Here is a 14,634-nt window from a genome sequence, read left to right as displayed (position 1 = left end):
CTCCTAACCCACAGAACTTGAGCATGTTCTTGCATCATTCCCACGAAACGTGTGTAGAACATTCATATTTTAAGTTATAAGAACTTGGTAACCACATTCTGGGTAAGTTCTATTTGACATTAATGGAACGGTCTCTTGGAAACATTCCTTGCACATCACAGGAACATTCTTATGAATACATTAAGTTAATGACCAAATGAGACTCTTTAAAGTTGTGGGAACAATTGTTGTTAGCTGGGATGCCTGTCTCTTCAGGACTTTCATCACACAGTCTTTTATCTAGATAGCATTAAATCATCACACCTCTTGCGTCTCTCACCATGATTCACATACGTACACTCAAACCGTTCTTCAACCCACACTCTAGCTATCCTCACTCAAATGCCACCACAATATCGGTCTTTATCTCTATCGGTGATGTGAGATGTTTACCATGTATCTAATGAGGACTGCCTTGTTCGACTTGTTTAAACCTCGAAACAATTGAGACATGGATTGTGCATGTGTGCCATTCAGAGGGTGAATGGGCAAGACAAAAGATTGAAGTGCCTTTGAACGGCATGTGGTAGTAGGTGCTGGGTTTTTCACGCTCAACAGTTTCCCGTGTGTATCAAGAATGGTCCACCACCCAAAGGACATCCAGCCGATTTGACACAACTGTGGAGTGAACATGGGCCAGAATCCTTGTGGAACGCTTTTGAACCTTGTAGAGTTCATGCCCCTATTAATTGACTGTTCTGAGTGCAAAAAAGGGGGGTGCAACTCAATATTAGGAAGGTGTTCCTAATGTTTGGTATACTCAGTGTGTATAATCCCTAGCTTTCACAGTACAGTGTTAATTCTTTATGACCTAATTTCCGTGGACTGGAGACGGAGTCATGAACATGACTTGAGCTGCAGGGAACATGTATTCTTGTCAAACTGACACTGTCCTGAATTCTGATAGTAGCTTGTAGTCCCTTATAGTAAACATATTGACCGTTGAGGCCTACTGTATTTGCTCAAATCCAAAATACTGGAATATTTAGGTTAGAATTCCTAACAGAAGATCTGATACACACAGTTGGTGAAATTCCAGGAATAATCAATGAGGATCCTTCTAAAGTATCAGCTGAAGGTTTATCCCTTGGCCTGGCATAGATTAGTAAGAATACTATGAAATTCTTAGTATCCACAATGCCATTCATATGGACAGGATTAACCATTAATACAAATCTATATGAATGTCTTTGTGGATTGAGCGTGTAGGTGGAACTCGGGACAAGATTCCTGTGTTTAGATTTGCCATCCACCACTTCTCTAGGTTAGACTCATAAGCAAAGTAGATATTTTTCCTTCTGCCATAGGTCATGTTCTTGAGGTTCTGAAAGGCCACTCTATTATGTTCAAGGGCTGAAGGTACACACAACACCCCGTCTGGAGCAACATAGTCATCCAGAGGAAGCCATAACTTTATGGAGGCAGCTGCCTGGCTGTCGGCCTTTTATTCCTGCGCCTACCTCCTGACCTTCTCCTCTCCTGCTGGTTTCCTGACCCACCCTGCCTGAACAATGGAGATGAAGCTGCCGCATACCGTGAGGAGGAGAAAGGTTGTTCCCTGGCAGGTTCTAAGACGTTGTGGTGGGGTGTTTGCTTCCCCATCAGCACACTAACCCCTTCAAAGGCAACTTCTCTTTCATCTTCAACATTTCTGTAATATTGTAAAACATTGTGACATGCATGCAAATATCTGTTTTCTATGCTTGAGAGGCTTTCGAGTATTGCATGACTGGCCCTGTAATTCCTCTCAAATAAGAGCTCAGCGGAAATCTGAAATCAGATCACATCTTCTAAATTACAGGCCTGCATTAACCTGTGCTGTGCTCATCAGGGCTCCACGGTGCGATAGGCACTTAGGCAGAGAAGTGGCGAGGCAGAGACAGACTCCCCCAGCCAGCACTGACTCTGTCACTAGTCAGCCTGTCAGCACCGCGGCCCCCTCTCTTAGATATAAAAGGGCCAACCCGTACCCTCCTGATTTTCCCCCCCCCCCCCCCCCCCCCCACTACACTAATGACTTATAAATATCTCCTTCAGAGCCCAAGATGGTGGGCTGCCTGCTGCTCTGGTGGTGTAACAGTGCAGGCCAGAGCCATTTAGGTCCACAGCCTTCCTTTCATGCCCTGCCATCATTCCTGCCAGAGAGAGCCAGACCCAGGCCAGTGTGGGCTGTTAGATGATGGACAGCTGTTCTGATGAGGCCACTGACATGAGACAAGACTGCTGGGCGGTATAGCGTATTTTATGATATACCGGTATTGATGCACAGACCGGTTTGGGTTTTTACTTTACCTTCTATAACGATATTTGAATGTTTGGTTTGTTAAATGTGATACATCGTGTGTAATGTCCATTTTTATTGTTTACTTCGCTACTTGAGTCATCTCTCCCTGCTATTTCTATGCGCTTTCCATACAGACCTAGTCCCACCCCCTGTCATTCAAGGAGCGCATTTGTTGTTCCTCGACCACGAGACTTGCATTCGATCTGTATGATCAATGCAGCACATGCAACAATGTTGATAACGAAGCTGTTTTCTCTTTGATTCTTAATATAAATCCACTACCGTTCTATAATTACACTATCAGTTTGTTTCTTATATCTGCAAACAGCTAGTTTGTCTTTTCCTAGCAAGTTGGGCCTAAATCTTGTTAGCTGCTAATGCTAATCACTAGCTAGAGAATAAATGTACTGAGTCAGCACAAAGGTAATTAGCTATACAGCCTGATAATACAAGTTATGGTGTGGACATAAATCAGCATGTTGTTTTTGCAACAGTATCATCTAAATCAAAGAGGAATATGCAAAGGAAGAATATGTTATGTACATAAAGTCCCTAAGAGAAAACATTTAATGTAGCCAAAGATTATAGTTCCCCCAGGAAACACTAAACACTTTGGTTCCTACCCTGTCACAATAACTCCTCCCTGGCATTTTCATTATTTGTCATGTCAAACAACACTTTATTCAGTGCCCACTATTATATTCTAACTATAGAACAATCATTCTATTTCCATGATTGCAACAGTTCACCCAAGTGTTTTGCTCTAAATCACAAGTCAAATCGCAATTGCAACATTTGATTAAAAATAAGGCCCATATTGTGCAGCCATACATGGCAGTGTGAAAATGGTCTCAAATGAGTGCAGAAAATGCCTGAAATTGATTAAAATTATTTTGGATTTTAATTTAACGGTATAAAATAATCAGAATGGAGAAAGACCCATTGGAAAAACTTTGAATGTATGCGTTGCCCCCAAGGGTCACGCAATACTCATAATGCAAATGTATAACTTTTATTATATAAAAACATAAAAAACCGCCCATTCTTTTTTTAATATAGTAATATGCTATTTTGGCCATATTGCCCAACCCTCCACTTCCATTTTTATTTTTTTTTTATTTTTTTTTTTCACCTTTATTTAACCAGGTAGGCAAGTTGAGAACAAGTTCTCATTTACAATTGCGACCTGGCCAAGATAAAGCAAAGCAGTTCGACAACATACAAAAACACAGAGTTACACATGGAGTAAAACAACATACAATCAATGATACAGTAGACAAAAATAAGACTATATACAATGTGAGCAAATGATGTGAGATAAGGGAGGTAAAGGCAAAAAATGCCATGGTGGCAAAGTAAATAAAGTATGGCAAGAAAAACACTGGAATGGTAGATTTGTAGTTTGAAGAAAGTTCAAAGTTAAAATATAAATAATATGGTGCAAAGGAGCAAAATAAATAAATACAGTAGGGGAAGAGGTAGTAGTTTGGGCTAAATTAAAGATGGGCTATGTACAGGTGCAGAGATCTGTGAGCTGCTCTGACAGCTGGTGCTTAAAGCTAGTGAGGGAGATAAGTGTTTCCAGTTTCAGAGATTTTTGTAGTTCGTTCCAGTCATTGGCAGCTGAGAACTGGAAGGAGAGACGACCAAAGGAGGAGTTGGCTTTAGGGGTGACCAGAGAGATATACCTGCTGGAGCGCGTGCTACAGGTGGGTGCTGCTATGGTGACCAGTGAGCGGAGATAAGGGGGGACTTTACCTAGCAGGGTCTTGTAGATGACCTGGAGCCAATGTGTTTGGCGACGATTATGAAGCGAAGGCCAGCCAACGAGAGCGTACAGGTCGCAGTGGTGGGTAGTATATGGGGCTTTGGTGACAAAACGGATGGCACTGTGATAGACTGCATCCAGCTTGTTGAGTAGGGTATTGGAGGCTATTTTGTAAATGACGTCGCCGAAGTCGAGGATTGGTAGGATGGTCAGTTTTATGAGGGTATGTTTGGCAGCATGAGTGAAGGATGCTTTGTTGCAAAATAGGAAGCCAATTCTAGATTTCACTTTGGATTGGAGATGATTGATGTGAGTCTGGAAGGAGAGTTTACAGTCTAACCAGACACCTAGGTATTTGTAGTTGTCCACAAATTCTAAGTTAGAACCGTCCAGAGAAGTGATGCTGGACAGGCGGGCAGGTGCAGGCAGCGATCGGTTGAAGAGCATGCATTTAGTTTTACTTGTGTTTAGGAGCAGTTGGAGACCACGGAAGGAGAGTTGAATGGCATTGAAGCTCGTCTGGAGGATTGTTAACACAGTGTCCAAAGAAGGGCCAGAAGTATACAGAATGGTGTCGTCTGCGTAGAGGTGGATCAGAGATTCACCAGCAGCAAGAGCGACATCATTTATGTATACAGAGAAAAGAGTTGGCCCAAGAATTGAACCCTGTGGTACCCCCATAGAGACTGCCAGAGGTCCAGACAGTAGGCCCTCCGATTTGACACACTGAACTCTGTCAGAGAAGTAGTTGGTGAACCAGGCGACGCAATCGTTTGAGAAACCAAGGCTACTGAGTCTGCCGATGAGGATGTGGTGATTAACAGAGTCAAAAGCTTTGGCCAGGTCAATGAATACGGCAGCACAGTATTGTTTCTTATCGATGGCGGTTACGATGTCGTTTAGGACCTTGAGCGTGGCTGAGGTGCACCCATGACCAGCTCTGAAACCAGATTGCATAGCGGAGAGGGTGCGGTGGGATTCGAAATGGTCAGTAATCTGTTTGTTGACTTGGCTTTCGAAGACCTTAGAAAGGCAGGGTAGGATGGATATAGGTCTGTAGCAATTTGGGTCAAGAGTGTCACCTCCTTTGACGAGGGGGATGACAGCAGCTGCTTTCCAATCTATGGGAATCTCAGACGACACGAAAGAGAGGTTGAACAGGCTAGTAATAGGGGTTGCAATAATTTCGGCAGATAATTTTAGAAAGAAAGGGTCCAGATTGTCAAGCCCAGCTGATTTGTAGGGGTCCAGATTTTGCAGCTCTTTCAGAACATCAGCTGAATGGATTTGGGAGAAGGAGAAATGGGGGAGGCTTGGGCGAGTAGCTGTGGGGGGTGCAGTGCTGTTGAATGCAGTAGGGGTAGTTAGGTGGAAAGCATGGCCAGCCGTAGAAAAATGCTTATTGAAATTCTCAATTATAGTGGGCTTATCGGTGGTGACAGAGTTTCCTATCCTCAGTGCAGTGGGCAGTTGGGAGGAGGTGTTCTTATACTCCATGGACTTTACAATGTCCCAGAACTTTTTAGAGTTGGAGTTGCACGAAGCAAATTTCTGTTAGAAACGCCAAGGCTAGCTTTTTCAAACTGCCTGTGTGTATTGGTTTCTAACTTCCCTAAAAAGTTGCATATCGCGGGGGCAGTTCGATGCTAATGCAGAACGCCACAGGATATTTTTGTTGGTTAAGGGCAGTCAGGTCTGGGGAGAACCAAGGGCTATATCTGTTCCTGGTTCTACATTTCTTGAAAGGGGCATGCTTATTTAAGATGGAGAGGAAGGCATTTAAAAAAAATAACCAGGCATCCTCTACTGACGGGATGAGGTCAATATCCTTCCAGGATACCAGGGCCAGGTCGATTAGAAAGGCTTGCTCGTTGAAATGTTTCAGGGAGCGTTTGACAGTGATGAGTGGAGGTCGTTTGACCGCTGACCCATTACGGGTGCAGGCAATGAGGCAGTGATCGCTGAGATCTTGGTTGAAAACAGCAGAGGTGTATTTAGAGGGCACGTTGGTTAGGATGATATCTATGAGGGTGCCAGTGTTTGCGGCTTTGGGGTTGTACCTGGTGGGTTCATTAATAATTTGTGTGAGATTGAGGGCATCAAGCTTGGATTGTAGGATGGCTGGGGTGTTAAGCATGTCCCAGTTTAGGTCACCTAGTAGCACGAGCTCTGAAGATAGAGGGGCAATCAGTTCACATATGGTGTCCAGAGCACAGCTAGGGGCCGAGGGGGGTCTATAGCAGGCGGCAACGGTGAGAGACTTGTTTTTGGAGAGGTGGATTTTTAAAAGTAGAAGTTCAAATTGTTTGGGTACAGACCTGGATAGCAGGACAGAACTCTGCAGGCTATCTCTGCAGTAGATTGCAACACCGCCCCCTTTGGTCGTTCTATCTTGTCTGAAAACGTTGTAGTTAGGGATGAAGATTTCAGAGTTTTTGGTGGACTTCCTAAGCCAAGATTCAGACACAGCTAGGACATCCGGGTTGGCAGAGTGTGCTAAAGCAGTGAATAAAACAAACTTAGGGAGGAGGCTTCTAATGTTCACATGCATGAAACCAAGGTTATTACGGTTACAGAAGTCATCAAAAGAGAGCGCCTGGGGAGTAGGAGTGGAGCCAGGCACTGCAGGGCCTGGATTCACCTCTACATCCCCAGAGGAGCAGAGAAGAATAAGTATGAGGGTACGGCTAAAAGCTATAAGAATTGGTCGTCTGTGACGTCCAGAATCGAGAGAAAAAGGAGCAGGTTTCTGGGGGCGATAAAATAGCTTCAAGGTATAATGTACAGACAAAGGTATGGTGGGATGTGAGTACAGAGGAGGTAAACCTAGGCATTTAGTGATTATGAGAGAGATATTGTCTCTAGAAACATCATTGAAACCAGAAGATGTCATAGCATGTGTGGGTGGAGGAACTGAGAGGTTGGATAAGGTATAATGAGCAGGGCTAGGGGCTCTACAGTGAAATAAGCCAATAAACACTAACCAGAACAGCAATGGACAATGCATATTGACATTAAGGAGAGGCATGCTTAGCCGAGTGATCAAAGGGTCCAGTGAGATTCAGACAGCTAGCTGGGCCATAGGTAGCAAGCTGGTGGAAGATGGGAGGGAGGTCTGTTTTTAGCCACCTCTTGCGTTTCCGTCTGTGGGTTAGTGGGGTTCCAAGTTGGCAAAATAGTTAGTTATAGTGGCCCAAGAAAGGTGTCCGATAGACCTATTCAGATCGCAGCCGAAAAGACAGCTAACGATTAGCTGGCCGCAGATGGGCGATCAGGTTACGTCGCGACGGAGGGGCCAGTTGGATAACTCCCTCGGGCAGATAACGTCGGTGGTCCAGTCGTGAAGACCCGATGGGGCTCCGCATCGGCAGTAAAACGGGTCAGGATAGGTGAGTTGTAGCCCAGGAGACACTTCAGCTGGCTAGCTCAGGAATAGCCCAGGAGTGGCTGACGGAACTCTTCAGCTGGCTAGCTCCGTAATAATGTGTGTTAATTCCGTGACCGACGTTGCCAATAGTCACTCAGATAGCAGCTAGCTAGCTGCAAGATCCAGGTGTAAATGTCCAGAGCCTGCGGTAGAAATCGGGGAAAGGAGAGAGAATAGGTCCGGTATGCTCTGGTCTGAGTCGCGCTGTACAAAAACTGGCGAAAGCTTTTCGAGCTAATGGATAGCTGAGGACAGCTAACCGTGGCTAGCTGAACTTCAATGTTAGCCAGTGAGAATGGCTAACCTCTGGCTAGCTTCTGTTGTGGAATTCAGATGAGGTAAATAATTAAACTAGTAGTCTTGACTTGCACACTATGGTGTTAAACAGCTGCACCTGTTTTTGTTTACACACATTAAAAGATTTACACACACGCATGATGCATTTTCCCATTGCAAATGATTATTTATTCAGCTTTGCCTTCAATGTTGTTGTCACAATGGTGTTAAGCTCTTATCAGAGGGCATGGCTGCTGTATTGTAGTGTATCTGTTTACATCAAAATGTCTCATATCCCTGGTAAGGAATCTACACTACTGTTCAAAAGTTTGGGGTCACTTAGAAATGTCCTTGTTTTTGAAAGAAAACCAATTTTCCATTAAAATATCATAAAATTGATCAGAAATAAAGTGTAGACATTGTTAATGTTGTAAATGACTATTGTAGCTGGAAACGGCTGATGTTTAATACAATATCTACATAGGCGTACAGAGGCCCATTATCTGCAACTATCACTCCTATGTTCCAATGGCACGTTGTGTTAGCTAATCCAAGTTTATAATTTTAAAAGGCTAATTGATCATTAGAAAACCCTTTTGCAATTATGTTAGCACAGCTGAAAACTGTTGTTCTAATTAAATAAGCAATAAAACTGGCCTTCTTTAGACTAGTTGAGTATCTGGAGCATCAGCATTTGTGGGTTTGATTATAGGCTCAAAATGGCCAGAAACAAATAACTTTCTTCTAAAACTCGTCAGTCTGTTCTTGTTCTGAGAAATGAAGGCTATTCCATGCGAGAAATTGCCAAGAAACTGAAGAGCTCGTACAACGCTGTGTACTACTCCCTTCACAGAACAGCGCAAACTGGCTCCAACCAGAATAGAAAGAGGAGTGGGAGGCCCCGGTGCACAACTAAGCAAGAGGACAAGTACATTAGTGTCTAGTTTGAGAAACAGACGCCTCACAAGTCCTCAACTGGCAGCGTCATTAAATAGTATCCACAAACACCAGTCTCAACGTCAACATTGAGAGGCGACTCCGGGATGCTGGCCTTCTAGGCAGAGTTGCAAAGAAAAAGCCATATCTGACTGGCCAATAAAAAGAAAAGATTAAGATGGGCAAAAGAACAGACACTGGACAGAGGAAGGCCAGCATCCTGGAGTTGCCTCTTCACTGTTGACATTGAGACTGGTGTTTTGCGGGTACAATTTAATGAAGCTGCCAGTTGAGGACTTGTGAGGACAGTTTTATTGCTTCTTTAGTCAGAACAACAGTTTTCAGCTGTGTTTAACATAATTGCAAACGGGTTTTCTAATGATCAATTAGCCTTAAAATGATCAACTTGGATTAGCTAACACAACGTGCCATTGAAACACAGGAGTGATGGTTGCTAATAATTTGCCTCTGTACGCATATGTAGATATTCCATAAGAAATCTGCCATTTCCAGCTACAATAGTCATTTACAACATTAACAATGTCTACGCTGTATTTCTGATTAATTTGTTATTTTAATAGACAAAAAAATTGCTTTTCTTTCAAAAACAAGGACATTTCTAAGTGACCCTAAACTTTTGAACGGTAGTGTACACTGATCAAAGCTTCAATATATCCATCCTTTTCCACCTCTGTGCTCAGTGTGTGCCTTCCTTTCCTCTCCTCTGTCTCATGTCTTTCTCAGCTGGGAGAGTGTGATAAATGTTCCATGTTAATTGTCAAAGCTTCCAAGACTGACAGTCCATTCAGCGATGCACACACAAAAAGGCATGCAGGCAGTCTGTTTCCAAGCAGAAATATTCATGTAAACAACGATGAAAAGACAAGGCACTAAGCAAACAGGAGCAGCATCGTGCAAAGATTAGACACCCATGAACTGCACTGGGCCCTAGTCCAAACACAGTTCTGACTGTTGGACAGCCTCAGTCCTGTAGAGTGGAGCAGACAAGTTACCCTCCAAAAGGCACCATAGTAGAATACCATCAGTCAAACTGACCTCTGTCTTCAGCCTACAGGATCTCTCTTGATGTGTGAAGGATGAAGGATCACTGTCTGTTATTAATTACTGTCTTAATTCAAGCCCTATCCACTATGTTCTACAAGTCACTCTCTCTTTATCAGTGTAAGTAGGTCATGGCTTATGGTTTATGACAGTGATCAATGGAGATATGAATATTAACTATTGTAGTGGTCATGATCTGGTCGTTAATGATGATGTAACGGTCATGAGGTAATGGTCATTAGTGATCGAGGGGAAGCTCCTTTCTTTCAAGTTGACTGGGCCTAACACTCTCTCTTATTTGGATTAGCCAAAATGCATTATTCAAGCCCAATCCATCTGCCTGTGTGTGTTGGGGGGGGTGTAATGGTGATACAGGGAGGGGGACTTTGTCCTAGTGCCACAGGCAGTGAGGAGATTTAGAGTGTTCGTTTTTCAGTCCAATTTAGTGTTTAAAAGGACTGCTCTGATTGATGGCCCTCTATATAGAATTGCCCAATGTGGTTTCATAGAGTCTCTGAAGCCATAGAGTACTATTTTGACATCAATCATGCATCTCCCCACATGGGCCAGCGGAATAATGTGTCCACTTTGGGGTGGCAAAGGTTTAATAGTCTTATCGTATTCTCCCCATTCTCATGAACAAATTGATATGATACCCACTCCAAAAAAAGTTGCTTTCTATGTTTTTCACACCTGTATATGTATGGGAGTCTATGATATGCTAAGTGCACCAGTTCTGTGTCTGTAGAGAAGATCTGTTAGCTTCTACCGTTCAAAAGTTAGTTAGATTTGTAGAAAGAAAACAAAAACCATTGAATATTTGTCACACCATCGCAGCAGCTCAAAAGATTCAGGGCTGACCCAAAAGCCAGGTCCTGGTGATGTCCCTGTAATGCTGTATTCCATTACCTTTTCCTCTCGTACAACCTCAATGCCTGTATCCAACCTCGCCAATGTACACGGTTAAAGACCTGAAAAATAGTGATCTAAAATCAGCTTAGCTGGTCAAATATGTTTTTCTCTCTGAAGTGCTCTTAAGGTTTTTTCCATTGATCAATTTATAATGTGAGGGAGGGACTAGGTGTGAGGGAGGGACTAGGTGTGAGGGAGGGACTAGGTGTGAGGGAGGGACTAGGTGTGAGGGAGGGACTAGGTGTGAGGGAGGGACTAGGTGTGAGGGAGGGACTAGGTGTGAAAGACCATACCAGTACTGTATGTGGTGGAGAGACAGGGGGTGTGGGAATTAGAGCCCATGTTTGCATACAGAATCAATTTGAACACAGTCAAAACTTTAGAGGAATTAAAGCTCCTGTGCTGCGATGGCATACTCAAAATGGTTTAAAATAGCTTCAGAGATTACGCTAATGTAATCCAATTTAAAGGAGCCTCCTCCAAATATTTATTATTTAAGCACCATCTGTTTGAAGCCCCAGGGGTCAGCCACAAACAGTATATGCACAAAGTCTTCCACAAAGAGGGCTATCTCATTGTCCTACATCACTAACTGCCTCTGCACCATCCAGAACCCAACTCACTCCTCATATACCCTCCATATCCTCACTTTACCTTAATCCTCTTTTTACATAGCCAAACACAGGCTTAGCTTTGTGGACTGAGTACTGTGTCAGGACACGTTTTGTAATGAAGCCTCATATTTTCCCATCATTGAATGCCACTCTGTCTGAGATGCTACATCGGTCACGGCCCATTTGTAAACTGTAGCCCCCCTGCCACTCACTGTGCTGTCAGACAGTCTTTCCTAGTCATTGCCCTGTGAATCCTTCCCTTTTTCCTGTGAAGACCTTCAGCCCCTCCGGAGCGTGCTGCTGCAACTTTCACCAGCAGCTTCAGATTAGTGGTTCATTTGAAGGCTTTCTCAGTCAGCACAGGAGAGATAGTGGGGGCTGTGCTGTAGCTTGAACACAGGACCCTCAGGAGATAAAGACTACGGTGAAACGAGAGATTATAGTGAAAGATAAGTGGTTCTGTTTAATGAGAGTTGGTTTATCTTCTGCCCGAGGTTTGAAGGCTGGAGGGTGGGCATGGTTGTGTGTTTCAGCTGGGGACTGGAATCATTTGATTGTCTTATAAGCAATTTGTATTTTTCAAGGAGCCTATGTTGTACTGGTGGTGTTTAAAACGTAGGGAATATCCATTTGTTGTTTTTCATTGTGGATTTCAGGTGTTAAGCCTATATTTTAACATACTTGCTTTGATATAATTTAATTACTATCATGGATTATTATGGGTTATTGATCATCTACAAATGGAGGCACTAATCATTTTGCCTGGCTACCCATCCACATCGCTCCGACCAAATGCCACGCCCACTAACGTTTGTTCTCCACGATGAGTCTGGATTTGATCTCCCCGAAAACTTCTCGAATGCGAACACATTCAAACCGTTTTGATTGGTCCCTGAAACCTATGGGTTGGGCCAGAGCCTGAACACACATAGGTAGAGCTTTGTTTCGGAAGTAGTCATTGGCTTTGATACTCTTAATTGATTAGAGACGATCCAATCGCTGATGACTTGTTTTGTACAACTCCCCTCACTTTGACGTCAGCAGAAAATGACTTATATCATTGCAGTCTAGCGATAGGTGGAGCATTTGGAATTAAATTCAGTATGAGTCATCAGGCTACTAAACATTGGCCATTGATTTGAAATGACTCCACTACATCCATGTGATTCTAGTCTGTTGCTTAGTTGGTGATTCTCAAAGATTTGCTGCCCCCTCTTGGCTGCTCATGGTAACTGACATATTCTCAGTGTGCTCTATTTTGAGCACCAGCTTAGTAGCCTCATTCAACCATCCTGATGGATCAGGCCAACAGCTTAGCATGGCCATGACAGATATTTTTTTCCATAGATTTTAGAACTCTCCAAAAAGGCCCACTATACTAATGTCTATCATACATTTTTGGGGAACAGATGAGTCTAGTTGTATTTCAAAGGCAAGATGCATAAAAAAAATTTAAACACCCACATTGTTCATGTAAAAACATGGTAGTTATTAAACAATCCAGTTGACAGTGATGCCCCGCCTACATTGTGTTCTACAGTGGCAGCTTTTCAAGGGTTTATCTGTTGATAGATGTAGATTAATGATACCCATATCCACACCTTCCAGTGTGTCATCTGTCTGCAGCAACACACAACCCAGATGGAGAGTGGAGACAGAGCCAGGGATTAGGGAAGATTTTCCTTCATTTAATAAACAATTGAATGGCACAGTTCAGAGGATAAACCTAGCCCAAGAAAAAGCGGTAAGAATAGTCACGGGAATATAGAGCATTATCGTGCATTAAGGCGCAGTGTATCATTTAAAAGAACCATTCCCATTCATCATTCTAATCTACAACACAGTCCAATACTCCTTCGCATTAGGATACACTGAATTATTATCCCTAAAAGTCTGGAGGGCTTAGACTTAGCTGCACATAGTTGTATCGAATTTTTCCCATAGGTATGTAGGCTATGATAAGAATTCAGGGTCATAAAGTATCACTCTAAATTACTTTTTTCAAAGTGACGCAATCCATCCTAATCCATTCACATCCTACATCTATATCCCATAGTAGGAAGAACAGTTATATATTCCTCATCTGCATCTATATACTATATATATCCCATAGTAGGAAGAACAGTTATATTCCTCATCTGCATCTATATACTATCTATATCCCATAGTAGGAAGAACAGTTATATATTCCTCATCTGCATCTATATACTCTTAGAAATGTTTTGGGGTTCCATGTAGAGTCCTCTGTGGAAGTTGTTCTACATATAACACAAAAGGGTTCTACATGGAACCAAAAAGGGTTATTCAGAGTTCTCCTATGGGGACAGCCAAAGAACCCTTTTAGGTTCTAGATAGCCCCTTTTTTTCTAAGAGTGTAGCATTGCTCTTTTCAAACACACTCATTTCTCAGTAAAGATGATGCCCCCATTGACTTCCCACTAATGGAATAGCCCACCCCCTCACCTTTAAATCTACCTTCTCAAGCAGAAAAATGAGTTTCTATCCCTAACAGGATTAGAGAGACAAATTGCAAGCCAAATCAGAGAACCAATCCAGGGTCTATTATGTTGTGGAATAACAGAATGGCTAATGCAATGATGATGCTATTAAATCCACTTCAGTCAGTCTGACAGAATCAGCTGTGATTATTGTTTTGGCAAGTTGGACTTTCATTGGCACAAGAGTAGATGTTGCATTTTCCATTGGCGCATTGGTTCTCATTTGCCTTAGTCATTTCTGTGGAACAACAATCTCGAATAAACTTGTAAGTTCAATGCAAGTTCAAGTTCAGGACATGCATCAAGTAGTTTTATTTAGGCCTATCCGTTTCTGTTAGTATATGTTTTGAAAACCTATGCAGGCAAAGAGAAGTGGTTGAGCTACAAATATGAGAATGAGAAGCCAGTCATAACAGTCAGCACAGAGACAGTTGTCAAAGTGACCATGTGTTAGCCTACCTCATCTGTGTCCAGCCGAGCTGCTGTACTTGGGTCACGTGAAGCAAGAGTCAGAGTCAGGGTTGAAGGATTGAGCCAGGGATTGTTTAGGGATTAGTCAATAGGAGCTAAACAAGGGACACCATAGCAATGGGGTCACATGATACCAGGGGCAATAAGAAAGCATAGAGTCACTGCGACTATAATCCAAGAACAACATGCCAGTCCTGACGCCAGACAGATGCCAGTTGCTCGCTCTCTCGCTCTCACTCCCCCTCAATCACTCTCGCTCTCATTCTCTCTCTAATTCACCCAGCTGAATACAGTTTCATTCCAGAAAGAAAGTAACCGATGTGCTGTCACACTGCAGCTGTTGAGCA

General features: G+C 43.0%; 1 protein-coding gene across 2 annotated transcripts in view; it reads left to right on the top strand.

Annotated features, from left to right (window-relative positions):
* LOC115206385 (endothelial cell-selective adhesion molecule) overlaps positions 1-14,634 on the top strand; it is an 88,216-nt gene that overhangs the window by 55,638 nt on the left and 17,944 nt on the right. The window lies entirely within an intron of this gene.

This window comes from Salmo trutta, chromosome 13 (genome assembly GCF_901001165.1).
Source record: "Salmo trutta chromosome 13, fSalTru1.1, whole genome shotgun sequence".
Classification (NCBI taxonomy): Eukaryota; Metazoa; Chordata; class Actinopteri; order Salmoniformes; family Salmonidae; genus Salmo; species Salmo trutta.
Note: the sequence above shows the minus strand (reverse complement) of the source record. Positions and strands in the feature narration are given on the sequence as shown.